The 17,640-nt window shown below is 41.5% G+C and overlaps 1 protein-coding gene across 1 annotated transcript in view; it reads left to right on the forward strand.

Annotated features, from left to right (window-relative positions):
- The window catches only part of zbtb20.S (zinc finger and BTB domain containing 20 S homeolog), a 423,947-nt gene that overhangs the window by 317,526 nt on the left and 88,781 nt on the right, over window positions 1-17,640 (forward strand). Inside the window, exon 6 of the mRNA XM_041583507.1 lies at window positions 6,519-6,638. The gene's annotated coding sequence lies outside the window, so the exon portion shown is untranslated. The remainder of the gene's footprint in view (window positions 1-6,518; window positions 6,639-17,640) is intronic.

Below are 17,640 nucleotides of genomic sequence, written 5' to 3' on the forward strand. Positions count from 1 at the left end.
TTTTGCCCTGTACCCTGTATAATTGCTCTTGCTCCCCCTCCCCACTAGCTAATGACTTTTGCCCCCTCCCTGGCTAAAAGCTCTTGCCCCCTCCCTGGCAAATGGTTCTTGCTCTGTCCCCTGGCTAAAGGCTCTTGCCCCCTTCCCTGCTTATTGGTTCTTGTCCTCCTTGACAATTGGCTCTTGCCCCTCCCCTGGCTATTGGCTCTTACTCCTCCCCTGGCTATTGGTTCTTGCCCTTTCCCCTGGCTATTGGTTCTTGCCCTTTCCCCTGGCTATTGGCTCTTGCTGTTTCCCATGGCTATTGACTCTTGCCCCTCCCCTGGCTATTGGCTCTTGCCCCTCCCCTGGCTATTGGCTCTTGCCCTTTCCCCTGGCTTTTGGCTCTTGCCCCTCCCCTGGCTACTGGCTTTTGCCATTCCCCCTGGCTATTGGCTCTGGGCCTTTACCCTGGCTATTGGCTCTTGTTTTTTCCCCTGGCTAATGGCTCTTGCCCCCTCCCGATGCTGCTGTCTGGCTGGCACATGTTGCCTGACACTTTATGCTGAGAGGACATGGCACGCTCTACTGTCGGCTGCTGTGGAAACAATCTTTTTGATCATTTTTTTTGTCTCGGTGTTTCATGAAAATTCATTAATGTGTGACATTTAAGCAGTGTGTCAGCGAGGTGTGTGTGTGCATCTGGGGGCTGGCTGCCCGCATCAATACATTGCTCACATTCTGGCACCTTGTCAATATTCCGAGGGGGGGTTCCTGGGCACAAGGGATGGGGCACTGCTCATGCCACCCGTCACGCACTCTCCGGCTCCTTAACCAGCCCCAGTGAAGGGATAGTTGTAAGTCAGATCCTTTCACAGCTTCATAACACGTTGCAAATGGCTTCTCTCCCCCACCCGCCGCCACCACCGCTTTCTTAGCCCTTGTTTATCTGATGTCATTCACACACACATAAATATGGAACAGAGACGCCTTTATCAAACCTGAGGCTCAGGGCATCGTGCTGAATATGCTTCAACGTCTCGCTCCCAACTACATAACATATCCATGTGACTGCCCCACTTCTGACACTTGGGTCCGGGAAATATGGACAGACCGAAAAACTGCACCGAATAGAAATGCGCCCGTCTGTCCTGGCTATTGGTTTCATTACCAAGATGAAATTAACCAGAAATTCCAGCAAGATTATAAACATTGGGATAGATTCAGTTGCACGTGGAGACATTATTTTATGGTTTATAACATGAAAACTTATGGGCCGGACTCAATTTGAGGAGAAATAAATTTCAATAGCATTTTTGTGTTATAAACAGTTAGTTTTTTTCTTTGAATTGCATCTTTCTCCAGGGCAAAATCTGGAATTGTACGAGGAGTTTTTTCTCATCAACGTGAATCTGTCCAATGGTATATTGTCTTAAAAACACGACTGAGACTTTCCAACAAGGCTTGGGGCCACTCATACTCTTCTTCTTCTTCCTTCCCGTAGTCTGACACTGGTCTGGGCACTCAGCATGTGCCAATCCACTACTGTACAGAAAAAGTGTGTAAGTGAGGTACAGTCAGGAGGCAGAGATTTATCATTATGTTGTGGTGTCTGAAGGAAGAAAAGATATGTGTAGGAACCTAAGAGGCAGCCCAGTATATATATATATATATATATATATATATATATATATATATATATATATATATATATATATATTTATATATATATATATATATATATATATATATATATATATATATATATATATATATATATATATATATATATATAGGTAGAGGTAAATAAGGGAAGCAAAGGTACATGAAGTATGTAGAGGTATCTATAGGATGTAAAGGTATATGATGGAAAGTGGAAGTATATCAAGGAAGTAGATGTATATAGAGTAATTTGGGGTATATAAAAGCAGTAGTACTATATATGGTAGGAAGGAAGTAGGTGCGTTTAAATGAAGTAAAGGTATACAAAGGAAGGTGGAAGAAGGAACAAGAGGTGTATAAAGGAATTAGAGGTGTATAAAGGAAGTAGAGGTGTATAAAGGAAGTAGAGGTGTATAAAGGAAGTAGAGGTGTATGAAGGAAGCTTATCTAAAGGAAGGGTAGGTACAGTATATGAAGGAAGTATAGGTATATGACAGAAATAGGGCTGTGTAAAGAAAGTAATGGTATATAAAGGAAGTAGAAGTACTGTATATAAACAGGTAGAGGTGTATGAAAAAGTAGTGCTATATTAAATAAAGAAAGGTGTATGAAGGAAGTAAAGTTGTATGAAGAAAGTAGATTTATATAAAGTAAGTAAAGGTATATAAAGGAAATAAAATTATATGAATGAATTAGATGTGTTTAAAGGAAGTAAATGTATACAAAGGAAGGTGTAAGAAGGAATGAGAAATGTATAAAGGTAGTAGAAGTGCATGAAGGAAGTATATATATATATTTATATATATATATAAAGCAAGTGTAGGGATATGAAAGAAGTAGAGGTACGTACTGGAAGTAAAGGTTTATAGAGGTACTGTATATAAAAAAGTAGAGATATAGAATGGAAGTAGAGGTATATAACGGAATAGAAGCATATGAAGGAAGTAGAAGTATATGAATGAATTAGAGGTGTATAAAGGAAGTAGGAGGTCTATAGTAGTTAGTATATGAAGATAATAAAGGTACATAAGGAAGTAATTGTTAGTAAGCAGAAGTTAATGTGCAACAGTGAGTTTCCCCACGTAACACTAGATACAGGTTACACTGCAGGTATTGTGGTGGGGGATTCAAACTGCTGATGGCAGATAATGTTCTAATGTGCAAATCTTACTTGACCCCAGATTTAATTAAAATGCATATCAATGTGTACAGGTTATAGAGTATCCTCATCCTGCTGAATAAAAGCTCACAGAAATAGGATAGAGAACTGAAGCAACAGTTGGATAATCAGACAATGCCTGGGAATGTGCTGCTAAATCAGATGTGCATTATTATAATTTCCTTTCAGTGGGTGGTAAATAGGTATCTATAGAGTGACAGCTCATTGCCAAACACATCGGATCATCCTTCACTGTTGTGTCTATGCTAATGGGCCATGATATGTTTGTATAAATACTGTATGGATGTACTCGGAGACGGATGGCTGCAAATTCAGCATTCTGTGCAGAGATATATGAAGAAGCACATAATACATATGGTTTCTTATGGTTCTTTAGCAGCCACTTGTTTGGGGATTTTACGTCAGAGAGAAATAGGTATTGCTGTTATTAGAGAAGGATATACAGTATTCAGTAATCCCACAGCCATCCACCGACTGAACTAAACTGAGGACTTCAAAAACTGATTGAGATGAGTCAGATGACTAAAAAGTGTTTGGAGTTTGGGAGTGGATGGGATTTTGCTAGGTTTAAATAGATATGACTTGTAAAAATCGGATTCCGGATTTTTTAGGGGGTAAACTTGAATGAAAATATAATTTTTAGCGACTCTCCAATAAGCATTCATTTGACTTTTTTTCCGGTGATTTAATTTCAATGACATTATTTTTAACTGTAATTTCGACTGAATTACTGAATCTCTTGTGTGTCGCTCCTGACTATATGTAACACTGAAACCATTCTGCGGTATTGCTCTCCCCCGGCCACAAATTCAAGCAATGTTTTGCATTTTCTGTTTAATTAGTGACCTATGAAGATGGAGGATCGCAGAACAGAGCAAAGGCATTGTAGGAACTTGAATAGCAAAGGACAGGCGCTCAGTAGCAATTACAACTTAAATATCATTCAAAATGTTCCCATCTTTTAATGGATACAGGTATGGGATCCGTTATCCGGAAACCTGTTATCCAGAAAGCTATGAATTACAGAAAGGCCGTCTCCCATAGACTCCATTTTATCCATATAATCCAAATATTTAATGATTTCCTTTTTCTCTGTAATAATAAAATAGTAGCTTGTTTAAATAATCCTTACTGGAAGCAAAACGAGCCTATTGGGTTTATTTAATGTTTATATGATTTTCTAGTAGACTTAAGGTATGAAGATCCAAATTACTGAAAGATTTGTTATGTGGAAACCCCCAGGTCCTGAGCATTCTGGATAACAGGTCCCATACCTGTATTGGACACTTGCTGAGAATTAAATTTACGCTCATTGTGCAAGATTTTATATTACGGTCCCACTGCTCCGTGTTAGCAAACATTTCAGTGTATATCAAAAAGCAACCTGCAAATGTAGAATTTATGGCTCTAGCAATCAAACGTTAAGCATTCTGAACTGTAGATCCCAAAAACCTGTGGCAAGTAAGTTTTTAAACCTGTCACACAAAACGTATTTCTGATCATTTGTGGGACTTCCTTCCTGTAGGAGTGTATTTCCTGATACAGGTATGGGACCTGTTTTCCGGAATGCTCTGGACCTGGAGTTTTCCGGGTAACGGATCTTTCCATAATTTCGATCTTCATACCTTAAGTCTACTGTAAAAATAATGTAAACATTAAATAAACCCAAATAGGCTAGGTTTGCTTCTAATAATTAATTAATTATATCTTAGGGAGATCAAGTACAAGCTACTGTTTTTATTACAGAAAAAAAGATAATCATTTTTAAAAATTTGGAGTATATGGGAGATGGCCTTTCCATAATTCAGAGCTTTCTGGATAACAGATCCAATGCTTGTACTCATAGGTCTCTACTTTCTTTTTGGCTAAAACTAGTAGTTATGTCTTGCTTTATGGCAGAGTTTCATGGTGGACACTATGAAAGATGGGACTGAACAAAACTAGTGAAATATAAAATCTGTATTGTACAGATTTGGTTGTATTTTAATGTGTATAAAAAATAATTTTTACTTGAAACTTTTAGGGGGACACATTCCTGCTTGTCGCTAAATCAGAGCTTGTTTAGTAGCCATGACTCAGTGCCAGGGGGCTCAGGGGCTACCAACAAACTTTCTCCTCTCACATAGAGCTGAGTTAGAAGCAGCCATGCTGTTAATATTTAATAAAACATTCACTCTCTTTCTGTTCTCAGCAGCTGGAATTGGATAGAGATCACTTAATATTTCAGAAGGAAAATGCAGTTTTATTGCTGTGAGTTAAGGGGGTTAAATGCTGCCGTCAGTACGCAGAGACCTCCTCATTGTGTGTTTTCCTGTCTCAGACTCTTCACTGCACTCACAGCTTATTCATATCATTTTAACATAAATTAATAAAAGTCAGGTTCTAGGAAAACTTTCCTGTAAAGTCTGTGGAGGTGGGAGCCATGGTTCTTCCTGACAGACACTGGCCTTTAGCTACTGGGAGTTGCAGTTCCAACAGCAACTAGAAAGCCACAGCTTGCAGATCCCTGACATAAGAATTGTTACCCATTATCATTTCCCAAAGGCATTTGCCCCACAGGGGCTTTTTGTTGTTCCCTAATACTGAGTTATATAAGTAAGAGCGCACTCCAAGCAGTACATCATTTACATGTGTTATTGGTCAGTTCAATAGTTTCAGGTTCCTATGAGTCATAAAACGGAGCTGACTAGCCCCCTTGTGAATGCTCTAGTTCTTAGGACATTATACAAGTGTAAAGAAGATTAAAGGGAGCATTGGATTAGGGCAACACAAAAGTAGATGAGATTCACATGGAGAAGAGAAAATGGAGGATGAGGGAATGTAGGGCAAATGGTTGGGGGGAAAGAAAAGCTGAGGGAGATGAGGGAGAGTAAGGCCAAACTTTTAGGGAGAGTAGAAAAGTACAGGAGACGGGATGAAAGACAGAAGGAAAGAAGGATAAGGGGGTTAGGGATCAGAGAGACAAATGGGTGAGAGGAGAAATATATAAGGGGGGAGAAAATGTGGATGGGAGAGAGTAAGGCCAAACATTTGGGGGAGAATAGAAAAGGAAAGGAGAGGGGATGAGAGACGGAATGTGAGAAGGGAAAGGGGGTGAGGGAGTAGAGAGACAAATGAGAGAGAGAGGAGAAATATAGTGGGGAGAGAAGAGGAAGGATGGGGGGAGAGTAAGGCCAAACAGTTGGGGGAGAAACGGAAATGAGAGGGGATGAGAGACAGAAGGAGAGAAGAGAAGGGAAAGGGGGTTAGGGAGTAGAGAGAAAGACAAATGGGGAGAGGAGAGATATAGAAGGGGAGAGAAGAGGGAGGATGAGGGAGAGTAATGCTAAACAGTTATCTGAGAAAAGGAAAGGAGAGAGGATGAGAAACAGAATGAGAGAGGAGAAGGGAAAGGGGGGTTAGAGAGTAGAGAGACAAATGGGGTAAAGGAGAAATATAGGAGGAGAGAGTTGGGGGGGATGGAAAAGGAAAGAATAGGGGATGAGAGACAGAAGTAGAGAGGAGAAGGGAAAGGGGATTAGGGAGTAGAGAGATTAACTGATATATAAGGAAGGAGCTAAATACCCTACAGGTAATAGGTATAAAGGTTATACAGATTTACTCTGTCCAAGCAGTGATGCCACTAACAATTTTCCTTTACTTTAAACAAAGAAAAGACGTTTATAACACATTCTGTTCTCTGTCTCCTCTCTCTCAGGTGAGTGCCGGCTATCGTAGCAGGGACCCCCAGCTTGACCTATGTTCATGATTCAGGGTGAGGACGTAGTGAGGAACCCTTGCTGTGCTCCCCAGCACACAGACCTGCTGCATTAAAGAGGTACCACACTCATTTATCTCCTAATGACAAGAGATGTGTATGCCTCAAGCAAACATAACTCCTGCTGCCAAATACACTTGTTACGTTGCACAATTTGGCAGTCAACTCTAATTCCGAAATTACTCTGATCTAATTGGGATATGAAAAGCAGAAATCAGGAACTTGTACTAACGCCATATTTGCAGTGGACATTGTTTTCCCTTTGAGGTGGGGTTCAGTGCCATGATGCCATGTTTTGGGAAGAGTCAATTGCTGATAAACCAGAGATGGAATGGGTGAAGCTAGGTCAGGACCAGGGCTTTAGCTTGGGTCCTTTTGCATAAAGAAAGATTGGGAAAAAGTGTTTATAAATCATAAGGGGTTGTAGTTACATAGGCACAGCAGATGGAGCACAACTGATTGGACCTCCCTGACAAATCCTAAGAGTATTGATTGTCCAGCAATGTTATAAGAACCTTCACCCATGATATTTTAAAGCTGAGCAGCTCTCAGGACTAATGCTTTCTCTGTAGTACCCTAAAATATCTCTGAGCTGGGTGGTGGCAAACAGATGGAGCAGGGAATGTACCACTTGTAACAGTTTATGCCAGATGGTTCAGTCCAGCCCACTTAATTTGTCTATACTGGTTTTTACTGAGCTGACACCTGACTCTGGTGCTGAAACGTAGTAGCAGTTGTTTGTATTTTACATTTTTGGTAAAGGGGACCAGTGGATACCTTGGGACTAACCACCTCATCACCAAAATCTCACAGTGTTGGAGTCTGTGGTCATATTGTCCAACCCAGGTTGACTGGACCTTGGTATGCCATGAAGCAAGCCAGTGAAGATAATAAATTAAATGCTTACTGAAAAGTAGGTGGAGCTGGGTGATTGGGGGTGTGTCATGGTTTCACCTGAGTGTGACTTGAGATCATAGTGGCCTAATTTTTTAAAGAATATTTCTAAACTCAAATATGACACACTGGAAAGCAGAATATTTGAAGTTTAATAACTGTGTTTGCTGGAGAGATTTACTTTTTGGAACATCATTCTCTCTATAACTTGCACGATTTGCCCTGGTACTGAGCATCTTCATGAAACTGCCTCTGTGATATCACAACTGTGTACTTACCACTTAATATGCTCTGTAGCAAGAATGATTATGGAACTCCCTCTCTGACATCATAACTGTATAATAATCACTTCTTTGTGCTGGTAGCTAGAATGTTTATGGTTCAGTGACATCACAGCTGGGGAACTTCCTCTTTGACATCATCACTGTATAATGCCCACTTCCTCTGCACTGGTAGCTAGAATGTTTATGGTTCGGTGACATCACAGCTGTATATGGCTCTTATTTAAAGTTATTTTGTTTGTTGTTGTTTGTTTTTTTTTTTTTTTTTTGTGGGGTCTTGGGTTTTTGTATTTGTTTTGCGTGGTGTGTGTTTATGGTTTTATATTCTTGGCTGGACTTTATGGACACTTCCCTGGTATTGGTTTGCCTGGTTTTAGCTAGACGTGTATTTTTTATTGTGAGGTTTACTCTTTGTTGATTCTTATTCATGCATTTTTTGTTTTTTGCTTGAATAATCCTGGCGGTTATGTGCTGGTGGTCTTGTCCACTTTGTTTTAGCTTTAATATTACCTTGTTTCTAGGTGCTTCATCTAGATCATAATCATCCACTACTTCATATTATGATGACATCATATATTTTTTTTATTTGTTCTTTTCACTTTCTTTCAATGATTCATGTATTTTCTTTTAGTTTGGCCTTATCTCTCCATCCACATTTTCTCTTTAATATTTCCTGTACATGTGTTCTGACACGCTTCTTCGTTTGTCTGTCTGTGCTAGACTTTGCACTGTAGCTGATTTACTCTCTAAAAATGATGTATTGGTTTTCCGGTATTGACATCATCCATCTGTATGTAATTGACCTACTTCGATGTGTCTGCAGAATGTTTATTTGGCTCGATGAACTATCCAAAGATGTATATGCATGACCACTCTCCTCTGGCGTGGTACCTTTTAGTCATTTAATTATCTTGAACTCCCTCTTTGATCCATATAACTGGATATTGTGATCCTACTTCCTGCGCTGGTAGCTAGAATGTTTATGGTCTCTCGTGTACAGTCACAGTCGTATATTGACTACTTACTGCACTGGTATCTGAAGATATTTATCCTCCGTAGTTGGACGACTTCACTGTTATGCGCTACGATCTGTAGTGATGTCTGTAAGTCTTAGAAGTGTTTTGTCGATAGCTATTACAGCTGTATATATGACCAGCCTTGCTAGTTGGTTACCTTAGTATTATTATGGAGACTTGTTGCCTGCTTGACATCATCACTGTAGCACTTTCCTTGTCTGTCTGGTAGCCTGCAATTGTTTTTTATGGTTCCGTGTACTTTTCACTGAGCTTAGCAACTGACTTTTGCACTGTAGCTGATGATTAGGGATCTTCTATGAGAGATCACTGTTTATATGACCACTTCGTTTGGTGTCTTGCTAGACACAGGTCTTCCTTTGCAGACCTTCTAGCATTATATGGACTTCCTCTAAGGTTGTAATCATCACTGTATAATGATCCGATACTTTTTTTAATCAGTAGCTTTAGAAGTGTTTATATGGTTTCCGTGACATCAGCATGCAGTACATTGGACCACTTACTTGCACTGGTTAGCGTAAAGGCTTATGGAACTTCCATTCGGTTGGATCTATCAGCTACAGTACTATTGATCCATCTTTCGTTAGGGCTCTGGTAGTTAGAATTGTTTTAGCTTTCGGTGAAGCATCAGCTGTACAATGACCACTTCCTGTGCAGTGGTACCTAGCATTATTATGGAACTTCCTCTTTGACATCATCACTGTATAATGACCACTTTCTTTGCGTGGTAGCTAGAATGTTTATGATTTGGTGACATCATAACTATAATACTTCCTTTGTGCTGGTAGCTAGAATGTTTATAGTTCAGTGACATCACAGCTGTATAATGGCCACTTACTTTGCCCTTTCATCAGTTTGCTACAAGTAAATACTGATTATTTAAGGTAAAAGACATGAGATGTCATTAATACAGGGCAGAATTCCAACCATGGAAAGAAACAGGCCCACTTGGTAGATCTTCAGTATAGGATTTAGTTTAATATCTCTCATTATTAGCCTGAAGGCACTTGACAGCAGGGCCCATCTCAGCTCTTGCATTTAAGTCTCTGTATGTTCATTCCCCAGTGTACAGCGCAGCCAATTATGATGGTGCTTTATAAATTAAGGCTAATAATTATAATAATACTCTTCTCCTCCCCACTGTGCGACTCGGCAATCTATTCACTGCTTAGTACATTGGGACATGAAGGCAATAAAATAAACAAGCGCAGGATGTTACAGACAAACACAGACTTGTGCCGCACTCAGGAAACAGTGAAACTGACCACGGGATTCTGTGTAACTGCCCCGGCAGCCGCTTTCTACTGGTCTTGGCTCAGGAGGTAGGTACCTGCAGTATGTATAGTAAGGCAAGGTGATCACAGGGCTGTACTTGTGTATCATGTGTAATAAGGATAAAGGGAAGAGAGTGGGAATAGTAAGGCAAGGTAGTGTTAGGAAAGGGATAGGTATTTGGGGGATAAAGTGTAGTAAGGTGGGACGTTGTCCTGTGTGAGGGGCTGTAATTGTGGGACTGGGTTCTGGGAGTTGTAATTCACCTGGAGGACCCCTCTGTACCTTAAATTTTTACTCCAAGGTGCTGACATACGGTTCTACTCGATTTCCTTAAATATATGTCTATGCCTATGTATATTTGTCTGTGCCCAAACTGCACCAATGCCCTTCTCTGTAGCGACCAATCATACCTCCCAGCATTTTGGAAATAGAAAGAGGGACAAAAAGATTTCTTTGGCCATGCCCATTTTTGTGCCCACACGAAATTTGTCAGGTTATGAAAATTTTTCCAGTTATCACAGTTTTGCTAATGAAGGTGAATTGCCATTTAAGCTGCAAGTCTCAGTTTCCCCAAGAGACCTGCTTATCTCAAATTGTTACAATTGTTTCTTTGCTTATCTTAAATTGTTGCATCTTAAATGGCTTATCTTACATTTTTATAAAAGTTTCCACCTGCCACGTATTCTGGGCTCTCTGCCAAAAGCCAAATTAGGTTTAAGAAACGTTCTACTTTTTCTGGCTTCAGTGCAGGAGATCAAAGCGGAAGTCGGGACATTTCTGTAACAAATCCAGGACTGCGGGTTGAGCTGTCAAAATTGGGGACTGTCCTGCGGAAAAAACGGGACAGTTGGGAGGACTGATGACCTTCTGATAAAAGCCAGTAGCTGACTGGTTGTTTCAGGTTGTAGCACCTATGTCAGTAAATAGCTTAGAGATTGCGGCAGCCCCAAAGTTAATGCGTTGTATGGCTCATGGCACTTTCGGCTTTCTGTCTTTTCTCTCTTGTGTCTCTCCCTTTCCTACACTGACCTGGGGGGGGAGACGTTAAATCGTGGCCCCATAGATATGTGTAACCCAACCTGCTGGAATTTCCATTCCTCCCCGTGCTTCAATATCTCAAGTGTCTGCGCAATTTATAGGTGTTTACATTTATTTCCCCAGGATCGACCGCCTTTGCATTCTTTGTCCTCATCGCACCTTTGTACCCTCCCACGCTGTGCAGCCAGCAGCACGATCGGGTTACCCAGGGGCTCATGTTCGGAATTGTTGGTTTCGCACCAAAAAGGATTTCAGCTCTTATTAGAGTCAATCTCATTTGCTGAAAGATAAGAGTATCAAGTATGGGAAAGCAGAGGGCTCTCAGTGTTGGGTTGAATAATGTAGGGGGGGGCAACATGTTTTCTGCTGATCCAATGCTCTGCTCTTCACTTAATAACTCCTGTAGCCATAATTGTGGCCGGGTCACATCTACAGAGCAGGGAAATCACTGGCACACACTCTCTCAGCCTAACTATTTCCCCCTAGTGCAACTAATTTCTCCTGTCTGTCTGGGATTTACATCATGAGCAGGGGCGTAACTACTGAGGAAGTAGAGGGCGCCCAGGAGGTATAGGGGGTCCCATAAGGCCCTAATTAATGAGCAATTTCAACATATTTTGGTAAAAAAAGGCAACCTCTGGATATGTTGGGGGCCCTAAAATTAATTTGCTGTGGGGCCCATAAACATCTAGTTATGCCACTGATCATGAGTGAGTTGTTTGAAGCAGGAAACTGGCTTTGAAGATAGGGGGCAGGGCCGCAATTAGAAATCACAGGGCCCCGTACAACAACATTTTTGGGGCCCCCTGGGCCCCGCCCACACTGATGCCCAAGCTCCACCCCATATCCCGCCCACTCCACATCGCAGTTAAAAGACCACACAGACATCAGTGCTAAAAAAGTAACCCCCCCCACACAAGTTATAAAAAGCTATTGATGGTCAGGGCCCCCTTATAAAAAATTGGGGCCCCAAAAAAAAAATGTAAAAAAAAAAGATTGGTGGCAGGGGCCTATAGAATTACAAATTTACCGGCAATGTAGCTGCCGGTAATTTGTAATACCCTTAACAAAAGCCCTTGGCCCTCTGATGGAAACTTACCTTTTCTTTGGCTACTGCCCCTCTCGCGATGTGGCCCCGCTTCCTTTTGCATCGCGACCCCCACGGTTCCGCCCCTTTTAACGTCACGGCCTGCCTATATAGTTACCGCCCCCACCACTGTCCGGTAAATTTTTTTTAAAAAGGTGGCAACCCTATTTGAAGATGAGGGGCATTAAATCCTAACGGGACAGATTTATCAATCGTGCAGGACAGAGATGAAAATATGGGTCCCCGTCCATTTAGAGAGGGTCCCGAAGAATGGTGATCCTAAAACAGTTTGTAGGTTGTCCAGAGAGGAAAAAAAAAGGTAAGAAGTGTTGTGATTGGCCAGTTCACTAAGGATTCACATTCATTATTTGCTTTATAAAAAAATAGGATCATCACATATCAATCAAGTTAATCCATAATGACCAACCCTCCTGGATTTTTCTATTGTAATAATTTCCCCTTTAAAGGGGCACAGCGCTTCCTTTGCTTGCACCTCGAGCCATGTGGCTGGGTCGCTCTGCCAAAAAGCCGGGGCAGGGTGCCAGGGACCGAGGCTGAGGGAGAACATGGGCCATAGGGCTGTGACGATCGGCTAATTATGGTTTATGAATTTCAGTTTTAATCCGCAGTTCACTGAGTCCTGATTAAATATCAGTTAAACACAATTAAAGTTCGCCTTGTGTTTCTCTGCCTTGATCAGAATAATTAGAGACTACGCGGCTGTCGTATCAGTAGTCGCAACAAGGCAGCAGAATTCGTCTGCCCCCCCAATGAGTTTTTCTTTAAAAGCCATTTCATAGCACCAGCTGCTTGTATTATTCTCCATGTTGCAGCCATTATTGCTGATGGCAGAGTGAGGGGGATCAGTGGGATATGATTAAAATATCCAGGGAGGGGGGCAGTTTAATGACAGCGTCCCACAAATCAGACCATGGTTTGAATGTAAAGGGTAAGTAAAGCTTTAGGGAAATAGTTGTTAGTATTACTAGTGGCTCACAGAAAGGCACCCCTTTGCCTATTCCCCTGGGCAACCACACTAGACTGCAGGTTCCCAGAGTGGATATGTGTCAGTCATTGGGACTAATCTGCAAGGTGCTGTTGTTTCTAGAAACATGTATAACAGCCCTGTCCTTTCATGCTTACAGACCAACACAGCATTGGTTGTTGAGTCACCTTTGAATAACTGAACTAATTTACAGCTAGTGATTTACTGCACAGCAATAACGATGGATGCAACGTGGCGTATTTTCTACACTTGGTCCCCTTGATTGTGCTGTGAAATAGAGCCGGAGGTCTCTGCATAGGTGTCCCCCCTCTAGCCCCCTGCCTGTCCCCTAACTCACACATCATTCAGGCCACAGCTGAGCCCTTACCATGTGCCCTATGTCCCACCACCACTGCCCTCTGCACCTACCGTACCATTTCCAATCCTGCCCTGGTAGCACTGCACAGCCACATGCAACTTGTTCACTTTCCAAACACTTTTTTTCACTTTTGAAATGTTTTCAGATTGTTCACCACAAATAAAGACTTTTTCCAAATGTTTTCCATCTTTAATTGTTTTACTGTTTTTCCAAAATTGAAGTGTAAAGTTTACTGTTCCCCCCTCTGGTGTGTGAGTAAGTCAGTGATCCGGGTGCAGATTCTGTTCCAGTTTGCTCCATTAGTTGCTCCATTTCTCAGTAGGATGTATGGGGAATATAAGTGCAACTATTGTATCAATTCTAGCAGCTGCCTTTAATGAAACTCTGGATTCTGGATTCTGCTCAGCAGGGACAAACACAAGAAATGGATCAACTAATGGATCAGTTTAGATCAGTTACAGAGTCAGCAACACCACCCCCCTTCAGAGCTGCTTTACAAAGACACTAGGAAATGAACAACAGTGCCGTAAGTAGAGTGCACCGATCCCTATCCTCCCGCCAACTTCCCACCCACTTCCCATCTGAACTCCGCCCACTTCCCACCCAAACTCCACCCACTGCCCACCCTGTGCCGACATGCTCTACATCCCCGCCATAAGTAAGAGAACGGCTGGCAATAGAGGAATCAGACCCCGCAGTCAAGGCTCCCCTTTTACCTGTGCCCCCTGTAACTGCAGGGTCTGCTTCCTCTAAAGCTATGCCACTGGTGAAAAATTAAACTTAGAACTTCAATATTAGAAAATGGTGAAATATAGAAGGTCATTGAAAAAACTCTTTATTTCTGGTGAATCTGAAAACATCTGAACTGAAGAAAGTGTTTGAAGGTGAACAACCTCTTTAAATGAGAACTAGGGGACACACTATTGGCACCCCATAGTGCTCTTGCACTTGCACCCTGCCCCCTGCCCCAAATAAGCTTGCAATCTATAGAGGAGACCAACAGAAACCATAGGACACAAGGCAGGTGCACTGCCAGTTGTGGTTACTGACCCTGAACTCTTTTCTGTAGACGCCTCAACACTGATCAAGGGGCTTCCTGCTTCAGTCTCTAATTTATGGGACGAGTGTAGCAGTTCATACATTCTCCCCCTGCAGACACTTGATACTAGAGAGAGAGAGAGAGAGAGAGAGAGAGCAGACAGACAGCTAAGTTATTCCGTAGCGGAGATGTTTTATGACTAAATCACCTTTTTTTCAGATGTAGCTGTAAATACAATGAGTAACAGGAAGGTGCAGGGCGTTTGTGTGTTCTGGAGACACTGGCAGCGACTAAATAACAACACACACACCCACACCCACACACACACTGCTATATATATATATATATATATATATATATATATATATATATATATAGTGTCTGGAAAGAGACCTGTGAATCCTATGGGGTGACAAGGGAATGTGGTTCAGGCGAGGCATGAGCTTTCAGTATAGAGGATTTGCCACTATTTGTAATCAGAGTAGCCAGTGACAGGGTGCAGGGCATGTAATATGGAGTGTATATATATATATATATATATATATATATATATATATATATATATATATATATATATATATATACGGTCTTGACAAAGGTCTCAGGTGGAGACCGAAACGTTGGCCAATTTTTAAAATGTTCTTATAAAAGTTTATATTTTTAATCAAATTTCTTTTTGTCTAAAGGCTCCTGATGTGCACCCACGTATCCAAGATTCGCATTTAATTACAATTTGTGAGTAGCACTCGGGTCAATTGTGTCTAGTAATGGTGTGCGGAATTCCTACGAGTTTTTGTATATATATATATATAGTCCGTTCGTGGAGCGCACACCATGAGATGAATGTCAGCCTGGGTGTATAAATATATATTTATTTATATTGCCCTCCTCCCCTTGTTTGTAGGGAGCTTAGTCATGTTCCTTTCCAGGATGTGCTCACACAACACAGGATATTATAATAAAGCCAATGGGAATGTGAGGAGAGAAGAAGGAGATGCAGATGATTACTCTGTAGCATACAATAGTTTAAAAGACTATGGCTGTATGGTGGTGGTGCTCTATCCAGAAACCTTGATTCTTGACTTGGTTCCCTTATTCCATATATATATCTATCTATCGGTCATCTATCCATCTATCTATCTATCTATCTATCTATCTATCTATCTATCTATCTATCGGTCATCTATCTATCTCTCTATCTCTCTAGCTGTCATCTATAATCTGCCATCTATCTCTCTCTCTCTCTCTCTCTCTCTCTCTCTCTCTCTCTCTCTCTCTCTCTCTCTCTCTCTCTCTCTCTCTCTCTCTCTCTCTCTCTCTCTCTATATATATATATAAAGTATTTATACTGACATTTTGAAATATTCGTTTTATTCTCAAAAAAGTTATCACGGGGGAGGCAGAGAGTTTAAACGTCTGGTTTGCACCAATCCAGTTTATGACCCCCCCCCCCCCATTTTTACTGACTAATTTCCTACAATGCCTTTCTCACTGGTTTCATCCCTTACATCCTTTACATCCTTTACAGCTCAGTCATAGAACATGCAAGGCTTTGTGTGAATCAGAGTATAGGCTGGAAGAGAATTAATTTCTGCTACTTTGTTGCAACAGTGTGTGTAGTGAGGACCAGCAGTGCAGAGAATAGACAGGGAAACAGAGACATACTGCTTTTGCAGGATTTCATTTTTTAATATTCTTGTTAAACAAGCTCAAGAGATCAAAAATGGCAACAGCTGAAACTCCCCAAATTCATTTAACACATTTTAAAAAATATATTCACTAAAATAGGCCACAGCTCCTGCTAAACAGTTAAAAGCTTTTTCTTTTTTTTGTTGTAAAAAAAAAAAAAGAGAAGGACAAAAACATGAATGCAAGGGCTGGGACTCTCTTCAGAAGAAGCTTCCCCTGGAGGAATAAACACATTAAAAATCAGGATCTGTTTCTTTCCCAAATTATTGTGCCGATGTCTCAGTTTGATGTGAGGAGCTCCCCCCCCCCCCCAAGAAAGGTTCCTTTGTCTTCAGAAGTAAAGAACTCGTCCCCCATCTTCCAAAGTTACATTCTGGCGCCTGATCAAATAAATCAAAAAATTGCCCTTGACAGGAACCAGTAAATGTGACCCAATAGTAGTCACGGCCCATGCAGCCCTTACTGCCATTTGTCCCGGGTGGAGGAGCCCGCTACAGTCATATATCTTCAGAAAATGCTTCTACTTGTCAGGAAAATAGAGTTATCAGGGGCCCCGGGGCCTGGATAGAAAGTCTCAGCCAATATAAGGGAAGTTAAAAAGCATTTAGACTTGTTAGTGATGCCTGAGGATAGGTCAGTACCAGGCTAAATGGGTCCCAGTCCAACTAATGTCATTCCTTTCCCACACTGCCATGATCAAGTCGTTGGCATTAATGTAGCCGAGTGGAATTGGGGTTCCCGTGGGTGGTTGTTTCTCCGGAACGTGCCAGTGACATTGCTGATGAATGGTGCTACCTGGAAAGGGGAATGTTCGGAAGCTTTAACAGATTATTTTCTTCCTTGGAGGAATGTAAACAACAAGCCAAATATCAGGCCACTGGCCTCCACGGAATTGGAATTTACAAATGTTTTCTAACTGTCTGAGTGGCGTGATGACTGGTCGACATGCAGTGGCACCGATATCTAAGGCATGATTTCCCATGTTCCCTTGGGGTTGCCGGTTGTGTGTGCAGGAATACTGAGGGATCAAGGCAGGGGGTTTCTTTGTGCACCTTGTGTGCAAATGCGAGTGCACGCTCTTCTGGCTGACTGATACGTTTGCAGACTTGTGCAGAATTCTGTGTGCATTTTAGGGTTTGTGCTTGCATCTGTTTCCCTAGGGCTCAAAAAGTATAAACAACAAAAATGAAAAATACAAAAACATTTATCAGGACACTATACATTACTCCTCTGCACCTTCTACACCAGGGGTCCCCAACTGTTTTTTACCCTTGAGCCACATTCAAATTTAAAAAGAGTTGGGGAGTAACACAAGCATGAAAAATGTTCCTGTGGATGCCAAATAAGGGCTGTGATTGGCC

Source organism: Xenopus laevis, chromosome 2S (genome assembly GCF_017654675.1).
Source record: "Xenopus laevis strain J_2021 chromosome 2S, Xenopus_laevis_v10.1, whole genome shotgun sequence".
Taxonomy (NCBI): Eukaryota; Metazoa; Chordata; class Amphibia; order Anura; family Pipidae; genus Xenopus; species Xenopus laevis.